Consider the following 12,013-nt stretch of genomic DNA (forward strand, 5'->3'; position numbering starts at 1 on the left):
TCCCGCTGCCTGGGAGAAGCCCTGCGGAGGTTTGAAGGTGTACCATGTTCCTGGTGTACCCGTTTCCAGGATTCCTCCACCCCTTACTCCCCTAGGGCTGCCCCTCTGGACACCTCCCAGTCACCAAATCCAGCGCTGGGACCTGAATTGAACCTACACCTCTAGATTGGGCCTGGTCAATCCAGAGTAAAGCTGGTCTCCTTCCCCTCCTTTCTCCAGATGCTCTGGATCCATTAATATGGCTAATGTGTAATGTGATGTTTTCTGGTTTTATCTGCCTTTTACTCCAGGTGCGTCCAGCTGTCCTGCCTGACCTTTCAGTTTAAGATGTGAAACTCAGACCCGCACCTGGTGTTCTAGCTGTCAGAGCAAGAGGAGTGAGGGAACGTTTGTGCCTTAACCAAAAACACCGGAATGGTGGAACCAGAGTCTCTGAAATCGGACACCCTCCAGGTCTGACCTCTGCACCCCTCAAATCCCGCTGCCCACTCCTCCATCAGCTTCAGCCACCTCCGGCCAGGCCCTGTCCCCATTCACGCTGCTCATGGCTGGGCTGCACCACTGTGTGTTCTCTGCTTAAGAACAATTATAAGAGGACAGTTAATAGCCACCAGCTACACCAAAGTCAACCCTGAGTTCCCCCGTGGGCAGGGATGACATCCGTCTGTACACAGATGGGCCAGAGCAGGTCTCACTAAGTGTTCACTGAATCTGACTGAATTGGAGTGGACCCCAGAAGACATCTGTGGCTTTGACGTACGAGACTAGTAAAAATTAGCCTCCTGGTGTTGGACCAGAAGGGTTCCAACACCAGGCTCCTGGCACAGGCTGGAGTGCAGGCCCTAGGGTAGGCTGCGGGGGTCAGGGAGGCGGTTCTCCTGGCAGGAGGGCTGGAGAAGGTGTCCCCAGGGCATACACAAACACTTAGAACTCGGGGCTGCGGCCAAAGGGAGACAGGGCAGAGACAGTGGATTCGAGAGGGCACCAGGGCAAAGAGGGCTTGAAGGAAGGCACCACGTGGACATGAAGCTCTCTGCTCCAGCCGGTCTGGGGCTGGGGCCACCCCTTGAACTGTGCTAACCCCGCTAGGAATGGCTGCTAACTCAGGATGATGATGAGACTTAGGGACAACTCTGCAGCAAGTAGGTGGGGGTGGTCACGTGTTCCCCTGACCAACCAACCCTTGGGACTTCCACCACAACGAACCGGGACCTAAAGCAGCCCTCTTCCCCCATCCACCTTGGCACAAGACGCTCCCTCTGCCAGGAACCCTCACCTGCCTGCGAAAACCCCCTCGGCCCGGGAAACCATCCCTGACCGTCAGGAGGCGGCAGGCCCTGTTCCCGGCTCCCGCACGCCCAGAGCTGTCCTCTCGTGGCCCTCCTTGGGGCCCGCTGTGGTCACTGCCCCAGCAGGCTGGGAGCCCCTCTGGGGTCCTGCACAGGACGCGTGCACAGTAGGTACTCGGCCATTGTCCGCATACGTTCCTGAGCCCTGGGGATGCGGTGCTGACGTGGCTCTGTTCTGAATTCTCTCACAGTAAAGAAGCACCCCATGCGTGAGTGCTCCGGGAGAACACGACAGTGCCGGACCTCGTCTAAAGGCTCAGAAAAGGCACCCGCCTTGCCGTGGTGACATTCACCCTGGGACAGGAGGGTGAGCGGGAGAGAGGGAAGAGGGAGGGGGCAGGAGGTGGGAACAGTGTGTGCGAAGGCCGGGAGGAGAGAAGGAAGTGCAAGAAGGGCTGCTGTGCTGAGGCCCCGGGGCAGCCTCTTGGTCAGACGTGCAGTCAGTCCTGGCCCCCATGGGGGTCTTCCTCTGCCCGCCTCCCAACCCCCAGACCTCGGCGACAGCTCAGCTAGAGCCTGGACCAACCTGGATGCAGGGTGAGCCACGACGCTGCTGCTGGTGATTGTGGAGTGTGTTTAGCAGCTAGTCCAGCTCCACCGCCATGCTGGTGGGGCTCTGGCCCAACACTATCCTGAACAGCAGCACCTGGGTGGGGTCATGAGGTGCTGACAGGAAGCCTTCCGGCTCTGGCTCCGAGTCGGATACTGGGGGCAGCTTCATTAGCACCTGCATTCCCGCCGGTGTATGTCTTCCTCTTGAAGGAGGGTGGGCGAGCAGCAGCGGAGGGCCGTCCAAGGGTGAGGTCTCCGACCTGCTGGGGCTGCACACCTCTCCCACCTCCCCTCCCCAGGGCGCAGCAAGTGTGCTGGCAAACAGTGGGCGGGGCACATCTTTATCACATGTTTAAAAGGGTTAGTTCTCAACAGATTGGAAATTTTACAAATTGGCCTTTCACCACAGATAATTTGAGAAGCACAACTCTAGGGAATGACCTAGGAGAGAAACTGCTGGGTTGTAAGACACTAGAGCATCTCCCACCTCACCAATGCCACCAAACTGCTCTCCACAGGAACTGCACAAATTTATACACTCGCCTGCAGTGTTTGAGACTTCCTCTTGCTCGGCCTTCACCTCAGCTCTTGGAAACGTCAAACGTTTAAACCGGGGATTTGACCTTTCCACTGTAGTCTTGTTGCTATTGTTTGAACTTGCGCATAAGGGCTGAAGCTTGGGTACCCACCCTTCTCCATCTAACACCATAGCCACTTCTCCCGACTGCGCCAGGCAGGCAGCTGAGAGCCATCTCCTTGGCATTGAGCTCATCCACGAAGCGCCTCGTGATGTCCAGAGGGTTGGCGCCTACTAAAGAAATCATCGAAGGCAACTCATTTTTTGCCGGCATGAGGCTAATGCTTCCAGAAGAGGATCTCCGCAAACGGGTCAGGAAATAAGGGTGGAGTGAAGGTCTACTCCTAGGGCAAGGAAGCGTGAGGGGGCTCCTAATGGGAGGGTCTCGAGCTCTCAAGACGTGTCAGGTGGCACTTTGCTCTCCACCCCCCTTACTCTGTTCTCTTCCTACTCATAGGCCTGGGTACCGATGCTGTTGGTATTTAAAATAATGTGTCTTCTAGAAGACTGGATTACTCACGCGGCTCTAGGTCCCAGCCTTGGTCTTGGGATGACACCCTCGTTGTGGATATGCCCCAGTTCTCATGACTCTCCCTAGTTTTGGCTCTACTGGGCTCTGTCTTGCTGCCCACCGATCGGCCCTCCCAATTTCCCCTCTCCTCCTGGGTGCTGCCTCTCTCCACCTCTGCATCATTCCACAAACTATCCTTCAGTACCTGACCTCACACTGTTCTCCGCAGCCAACCTTCCAGTCTGGACTCAGCAAAGTAGGGAGATGGGAGGAAAAAGTGGAGAACAGAGCGGGGTGAGAGGACGATACTTGGGGGCAGTTGTGGGAAGGAGTTCAATTTCTACAGCAGACCCACGGCTGCCACCTATTCCCACTGCATTCTTATATACCTGTCTGCGGGTGTGGTGGACACACTTTCATCTAGGCCAGACCCTTCTAGGCCCCCCAAAAATGGAGAAGGATCTGGCGAGCCAGCCTTACCAGACATAGACTTCTCAGTGACCATCACCTTCAGGTTCATAATCTCTGGCAGCAGGTGGATGGACTGCTGCTGGGGCTTGTGTAAGGCCTCATGGGCAAAGGGCACCAGATGGCCATGGGTGGGGGAGTGGGTGGAGAACTTGGCTGGCCTAGTGGATGTGGGCAGCATCGGCAGCAGTGGTACTGGGGGTAGAGACGACCAGACGGGGACCGGCGTGGGGGTCGACTCCACAAGCACCACGGGGGGCGGGGCTCCACTGCTGATCTCTAGGCCAGGGATGTTGGATGGGGTAGGTACCGTAGGGTCAGTGATGAGCTCCTCCCAAGTGAACTCGGAGATGTTTCTGATGCCCTTAGGCACGGCAGTGCCTGCCTTCCGGGAAACGATGAGCAGTTTGGACAGGCCCTTAGGCACGGCAGTGCCTGCCTTCCAGGAAACGACGAGCAGTTTGGAGAGGTGGGCCAGCAGCTCAGGGGCCATGGCTGTGTACTGCTGGCCCAGTTCTCGGTTCCTCTTGATGTCGCTCGTGTTGCTAGAGCAGGCACACTGCTAGGTAATACTGTCCATGTCCGACAGGAGGGACTTTCAGCTGTAAAGAGTCAGAGCACCCTGAGAGGTGAATGAGAGCGAAAGTTCTCACCTCAGGTGAAGCCTTAGAGATGGACAGAACAGCAGGTCCTCTCCAGGAAGGATAAGGAAGTAATTGGTCACTCTCCCCACAGTAGGGCAGAGGGATGCCCCTCCTCTTCTTTCTTCGCAGGGACACCGTCAGATAGACCCACATTAGTGAGTCGCTTTGGGAAGGGCTGGGGGATGAGCTGGTTCCAGAAACGGTTCCAGGGACAGTCACACTAACTGAGTACCTACAGAGGGACCCTGGGGGCCTGGGAGAATGGGAAGGGAGAAAGGTTCCACCACACCTTTCGCAGCTGGAGATCTGTGGGTGGGAGATCTGCTTGTGGTCTGTTAATGAAAACCTCAAAAACAAAAGATGTTTCATTGGCTCTCTCCAGAGGCAGGTGATGTGGAAGCTCCCGGTTGCAGCGATAGGATGGGCGTGGAATTATTCCACATGTATATCCAAGGGCAGACAGGAAAGAATGAGGAGAATGAATTTCCTTAATTCGATGACTAGTATCATTTGCCACATCTCATCAAATCTTAGATTTGATGTAATTGGTTGTTAGATGCACCATTTTGCAAGAAAGAAAATGAATGTAAGGTGTCATTGACTGTAAGATGTATCACAACTTCAGAGATGTTACAAGGGGAAAAATGCATACCTTGAAATCAATAAACTATAATGAATATAGTTTCCCACTTGAACACAATGTCTTGAGGGCCCTGAGTGCTCACCAAGTGGACATATGTGGCTGTGAGGTTAGCAGATCAGCGTACTCGTGTCTGGGTCAGCTGTGGTGGTTTTAGCCTGACGTACTTCTCAATTGCACTTTGTTCTTACTTTCTTAATGTATACCAAAAACAGACCACTGGTTGAGGAGAGGGAGTGTGAAGGACGATTTGATGAACACAAACATGGCTAGAAAAATCTGCAAATAGACTTCCAGGGTTTTGTAATCGGATCTGAAAGTTTCATTCATCTGATCAAAATGAACCCCCTAAGCCCACTCTTGAGTAATGTATCAATCTAAAATACATTTACAGAAACATAAGGTCACTTCCTGATCTTACACTACACAACGATGCCGATTTATTTCTTTTAACTCCTGAGGGGCTTTGTGAGAACACAAGCCTCTGTAAAAGACGCTCAAGGGCTGGCCCTGTGGCTTAGCGGTTGAGTGCTCGCGCTCCACTACTGGTGGCCCGGGTTCGGATCCCTGGCGCACACCGACGCACCGCTTCTCTGGCCATGCTGAGGCTGCGTCCCACATACAGCAACTAGAAGGATGTGCAGCTATGACATACAACTATCTACTGGGGCTTTGGGGGAAAAAAATAAATAAAATCTTTAAAAAATAAAAATAAAAGACTCTCAAGAATCCAGAACACATGGGAAAGAGGGATCTAAGGGAAGCTTCAAGCAGAGGGGTGGGGGCCCCTCCGACCACCTTCGCTAGCATTTCCATGCCGTGTCAGCAGCTGTCCCTGCTGTATGGCTTAAATGGCCCCAACCCGCACACTTGCTAGTAATGTCAGCCCTGAGAGCAGAGGAAGGACCGCTGGCCAGCGCCTTCGACAATCCTTGTTATCACAGCCTTCCACCCATCAATTCTACCACCTTCCATCCTGACAGCCACTCCCCACCACATCCAAGGCCTCTTCTCCTGCCAGACAGTCCTCATTCTTTCCCTTTCAAACCCCGTCTGTCGGGGCCGGCCTGGTGGCACAAGCGGTTCAGTGCATGTGCTCCACTGTGGCGGCCCAGGGTTCGCCAGGTCGGATCCTGGGTGTGCACTGTCGCACCGCTTGTTAAGCCATGCTGTGGCGGCATCCCATATAAAGTAGAGGAAGAAGGGCATAGATGTTAGCCCAGAGCCAGTCTTACTCAGCAAAAAAGAGGAGGATTGGCATTGGATGTTAGCTCAGGGCTGGTCCTCCTCACAAAAATAAATAAAAATAAAAAAAATAAAAAGTCTGTCCTCTGGAGCCACTTGAAGTTAGCCATTCCAGGCTCCAGGATGACGTCCTGATGCACACCCTCATCGTTCACAGAGCAGGTTCATGGCCGTGATCTAGTGCGACCATCGTGGGGTGAGAAGGCTCTTCTCTCCCCGGTTTCACTGATGAGGGCTCAGAGGCTCTCAGAGAGACAGAGCTCTTGGTCAGGAGTCACCTGTCTGCAGACTCCTGGCATAGAGGCTTTTCCAAACCCGACACTACCTCCCCACAGCCTTCAAGCTGCCCCTGCCCCTCCATCAGCAACCAAGTCTCCAGGGAGCAAGAATCCCACAGAGCAAGCCCTCCTGACAGCCCGCTGGTTTGCAGATCAAGTAGCTTCCTATGTCTGTTTGCTGACCCCCTGGCATCTCTATTCCTCAGCTATGGAGACTCGAAAAAATAGGTTCATTTTTGAGATGATAAGTCTACAGAACAAAGAAACCACTCAGACTCTTGGCCGTCTGGGCAACCAGCCAGAAGAATCTAATCTTAACAAGCCAGGGCTCAATCCTTGACATGTTAACTGGTTTGAAGAAATTTTCCCGACCCGCCTGCCCCCTAGTTTCTTTCTTTTGAAGTTAATTTTGAAGATATGTCTTACAAACAGATAAAAGGTGATTTTTAGAACAGCTTTTTTGAGATATTCACATATCATATAATTCTTTTAAATCCTGTCTAAAGTGTACGGTGATCTTTAGTATATTCAAAGTTGTGCAACCAACACCACTAATTTTAGAACATCTTCATCACCCTAAAAAGAAACCCATTAGCGGTCACTCTCCACTCCCTCTCACCCCTAGGCAACCACTCATCTGGTTTCTGTCTCTATAGATTCACCTGTTCTGGACGTTTCATACAAATGGAATCACATAATGTGTGGCTTTTTTTGACTGGCTTCTTTCACTTAGCATAATGTTTTCGAGGTGCGTCCATGTTATAGCAGGTATCGGTACTTCATTTTTATAGCAGAATAACATTCCCTTACATGGATGTATCACATTTTGTTGATCAATTATTTGGTGGACATTTTGGTTGTTTCCACTTTTTGGCTATTATGAACAGTGCTTCTGTGAACATTCACATACAAGTTTTTGTGTGGACAGGTGTTTCATTTCTCTTGGATATGTATCTAGGAGAGGAATTGCTGGGTCATATGGTAACTCAATGTTTAACATTTTGAGGAACTGCCAGACTGGTTTCCAAAGTGCTGAACCACTTTACATTCCCACCAGCAACGCGTGAGGTTTCTAATTTCTCCACGTCCTTGTCAACACGTTATTATGTCTTTTTGATTCCAGTGCCATCCTAGAAGGCGTGACGTGGTATCTCAGTGTGGTTTTGATTTGCATTTCCCTAATGACTAATGATGCTGAGCATCCTCCCATGTGCTTATTGGCCACTTTATATCTTCTTTGGAGAAATGTCTATTCAGATCTAAGAGCTGTTTTTTTTTTTAAGAAATGTCATTTTAAGTTAAATGCACAAAGAACCTGTATCTATTACTATATATTTCTCTCTCCAAAATCCAGCGGGAGGTGACCATGTGCTGCATTCTGGCCTGAGACGAGGGTGGAGCTGATGGGACCCCGAGAAATCTTTCTAAAGGAGGCTGCCTCTGCGAAGAGAACGCGTTTTCTTTACTCACAGCCCTTCTCTGCCTTCCCGTCTGGACTAGACGAGATGGCTGTGCTCCAGCAGTCACTTGGAGCCATGACGTTACCCTGCGGAAGGAAGCCACGCACTGAAGGTGGCCGAGCAGAGTGACAGAGCCTGGCTCCTGATGACACCATGGCACGCCCACACCAGCACTTAGCCACCTACCTCCACACTTGTGTCACGTGAGCAAATGAACCCTCCTCCCTTCAAGCCACTTTATTCGGATCTCTAGTCTTGCGCTCCAGTGTGATTCCTGACTGACAGTCAGCCATGGCGGAACATCATCACTCCCTCCTCGCCATTCATCCAGTTTTTATCCTGTCGTTCATTCAATTTTCCATCACTGAGAGACAGGCCTTGCTCTCCAGGAGCTCAACACTGAAAAGGCAGAACAGCCTTACAAAATTAACTTTTAGTATATATGATGAAGGTCACGCTACAGAAAAACGTGCAAAGGCCATGAAAACCCAAAGAAAAAGGTCTAAAGGAAGCAGCACTGAAGGTTGTCATAAAAGATGAGTAGCAAGTTGCCAGGCAGACAGGAAGGAGAAGGCATTCTTGGCAAAAGGAACGGGATGTACAAAGGAACAGAGACATTTGAGCATGGTGAGTTCAGAGCTGCACAACATGTCAGTATGGCTGGGGTCTAGGGGCCTCTGGGAGAGGAGCGGGTGAAGCTGGGAAAGGGGTCTACAGTCAGATCGGGAAGGGCCTTGTACGTCATGCTGAAGAATCTGCATGTTATGTAATCACATACTCAATACAAACACACAAATGTACTGTCTTTAATTGCTAGTTGCATCCCATGTGGTGAGTCTCATCTCTGCAGATGGAGGGCAGGGACCGTGTCTGTCCTCCCTTTTACAGTACTCACAATACTACGTACAGTGCTGCCACGGGCCAGAAACTGAAAAAGATTTTGTGGCACTGAATTCCCACAGTTAGCCTAAAACACCCACGCAGATGGCTGTAAACAAAGTCTCAAGAAACAGCTCCCACAAAGAAATGAAAAGATTGGATAAGAAGTTTATGCAGCATGTAAAAGACGAGCACAGCCCCAACGCCTTCTCCATCCAACAATCCGCTGCCCGTCTCCTCTGCTCCAGGCTAGGGGCAGGACAGAGACAAAGGCAGAGGCACTCACACAACGCTACAACGACAAGACCACAAGAAGGGAAGCCCAGAGAAGGCAGTGTCACCGGGCGGCTAAGAGCTCAGGCTACGTGACCTTGAGCCTGGCACTCGGTCCACGTGACGTTCTCAAGGGCCCTGTGTGGACACTAGTGCCCACCTCCCAGGACCACGAGGGTTCAGTGAGAAGATGCGTGCAAAGGGTTGGCACAACGCCTGGCACAGAGGTGAGTGCTCAATGAAGGTTAAGCAGAAAAGTAACTATTTGAAGTGGTCAAAGGAGGCTGCGCAACCGAAAAGACAGAAACTGCTCGGAGGTGGAAGCTGACTAGCGAACAAGGAAGGAAGCGCATTCCAGGCGACGGGCACAGCGCTCGTCCAGGCTGGAGGCTTTAACCAGCTTGGCAGGTCTGGGGAACTGCAGGTAACCAGGTGATGCCACACGCTAGTGTGGATGGGGTAAGGGTGTGCGTGGAGGGGTGTGCAGGGCCAGCGGAGGGGAGCGTGTGTAAAACGCTGAGCCTGGACTTCATCTTGCAGGTGACAGCAGAGCCTCGAAGGACTGCAAAGGCGGCGTCTGTATTTAGGGTGCTCCTCCCAGGGGCCGGCAGTGTGGTGGGGAGGAGCGTGTGAGATGTACAGCTACCACAGGGATGAGCCAAAGAGGGGAGCTGCACCCACGGCACCCTGATTTCTGCCCACAGCAAAAGGGGATTTCCAGTCCTGGGTGCACCTGGAAAGGTACTTAAAAGGCACAGACACAGCAGACTGCCAGAGCTACACAGTGGGGCACGAGCAGAAGAGGGGTGAAAAGGGGAAAAGTTCTCAACAGGCTTTGGGAAAACCAAGTGCACTCGACTAGAACGAAGCTGAGGGGGAAATGCGGGTACAGATTTAAGAGAAAAGGGCATCCCTCCTTCCCTTTACTGGCACAGATCCAAGAATACATTTTTGGGTAGGAACATACACAGCTGTACACTTGAAAACAAAATTAAACTTCGCTCCCTCAGGTTATCTGGTCCTGGCGTTCTTCGCTTTAACTTCGCTCCCTCAGGTTATCTGGTCCTGGCGTTCTTCGCTGTTTTCTCCAGTTTCTGGCTCTGTCTGGTTTTAATCAGAAACGCTTTGATAAGGACAGTGAGCAGTCCAGATGTAACCGCGTGACCGCAATCTGTGAGCAGTACAGCTTCAGGCTAGGACGGGCAGGAGAATGAGCCCTCACGAGGCAGGAAAGAAGTGGAGATGGGACTAGGAAAACGAATAGACATTGTCCTCTCTATTCGGTCTATAAAGCATGTCCTGGGCAGATGCTTGAATTCTCTTAGCAGATGAGAGGAAGAAAGAAGAGCAGAGCTATAGAGAGAAGCGGATTTCAGAGTAAGCAGAGGTGGGGCCATGCGCATCTGATCAGGCTGAACTGCCCGCTCCCAAGTAAGGTTTCCGCGAGCCTGGAATCTCATGGTCACCGCTCGTCCTGCAGTAGAGTTCATATGCAAGCCACCTGCACTCTCCACCAGGGAGATTTACTGCAGCACCCAGGGCCCTTATTAAGACGGTCTCCTGGCAAGACCTATCAAGAACCATAAAAGTGATCATTCCGTTGACCAAGTGATCTCACCTCTCAAAGTAATGCCCAAGGGGATGGTTTAAACAGGGGAAGGGAAGGTACTCGGATAAAGATCAATGTTGGTTAAGCCAAACAAAAAGATACTTATAACCACTTCACTCATAATAGTGAAATAATGCTCAGACAGCCAACAACTGAGGAGGTGTTTAACAACGGTGTGTGTCAGCTTGATGAACTATCAGGCAGCAATTAAATATAACTGAGAAGCTCAGTTTTAGAAATAATGTTAAGTGAATAACAAAAAAGAAATGGTGTGTTTACATTGATTACACATCCCATAAAAACCTACTGCAGATCATACTGGAAGCAGAGATAAATCCTCATCTTTTTAAGGTAAGGACGGTTATTTTTGGGAAGAAGACAATGAAACATGGGTCCCCTGCAAAGACCGCAGTGCTGTCCTCAGACACCTCAGACATTCCTGTGACCTAGGAGACCCAGGCTGGGCGCAGGGCCCATTCCTGTGTTCTGGTTTTCAGGAACAACCCTGAACCATGTGCGGAGAGGCATGGAGCAGGCAAGGGGTGGGGGTGAGGGGTCAAGTGTCTTAGGCTGCACCCCACGTTCAAGCTCAGGGAAGCTTAACTGCTGATAGTGACCAAATAGAAGCAGAATACAACGGACCGCAGGGAAAATGCTCACAACTGGGCAAAACTGCCACCAAGCAGTGAGCTTTCAGAGTTAGGGAGAATGTGGCAGTTAGAAACGTGGTAGAGAAAGAAGCCGGTTAAATTGAGGGTAAAAAAGGACTAATATTTCCACTCCCGTCACTGGACAAACCTACCTATACTAGGCATGAATATATAAACGCAGCCCGGGATTTATTAAACACAGCAACAGGAGATCGATACTAGGCTTGGGTGACATGTTTTCACTAAAACACCTTGCTTCATGCGATTACTGTGATTTTCTAGTTTCCCTAGACAACAATCTACACCAATCGCATCCTTCTCCCGGCTCCTCTGGCCCCACCCCAACACACACACACAAATATTAAGCTAGATTTCCACAACCTACACTAGCAAAACGCCTCCCCACCAGGCCAGCTCGCAGGGACAGGTGGGAGGACCAGGGAGGTTTCATTTTCTCAACGTTTTCAGCAGGTCAACAAATTCGTTTCAATTATCATCACTTACCTTAGCCATATAATATTTTACACGAACTCCTTGACATATAACAGTCCAACTTACTGGCTGAAAAGAAACTAAACACATATGGTGTGGCTACTCCATGTTACATTAACTGTAAAGACCAGTGCCCACCCCCGCTCCAAATGCTACATTCTACTGTCTCATGTGTATGTCACAACAAGGTTCGCTGAAAACCATCCCACAGGCTGCACTGACTTTAGGAGGAAATAAATTATCTCACAAGTCTTTGGTAAATGTACAGCTAAACGTAACAGGAACCTCATGTATATGGATTTAAAGTTTCTCCTTTGGGAATTTTACAAGCAAACAAAATGATTTATTTAGCCGATTGAAACAAACTATCAAAACACAAAGGCCTG

At 50.8% G+C, this 12,013-nt stretch overlaps 1 long non-coding RNA gene across 1 annotated transcript; it reads left to right on the forward strand.

Annotated features, from left to right (window-relative positions):
- The first annotated feature begins 294 nt into the window (after positions 1-294).
- On the forward strand, positions 295-8,357 carry LOC131420196 (uncharacterized). The gene is made up of 3 exons (XR_009223497.1): positions 295-453; positions 1,541-1,656; positions 7,619-8,357. It is a non-coding gene; the product is annotated as an uncharacterized LOC131420196 (long non-coding RNA).
- The last annotated feature ends 3,656 nt before the right edge of the window (positions 8,358-12,013 follow it).

The sequence above is a fragment of the Diceros bicornis genome, chromosome 2 (genome assembly GCF_020826845.1).
Source record: "Diceros bicornis minor isolate mBicDic1 chromosome 2, mDicBic1.mat.cur, whole genome shotgun sequence".
NCBI classification, from domain to species: domain Eukaryota; kingdom Metazoa; phylum Chordata; class Mammalia; order Perissodactyla; family Rhinocerotidae; genus Diceros; species Diceros bicornis.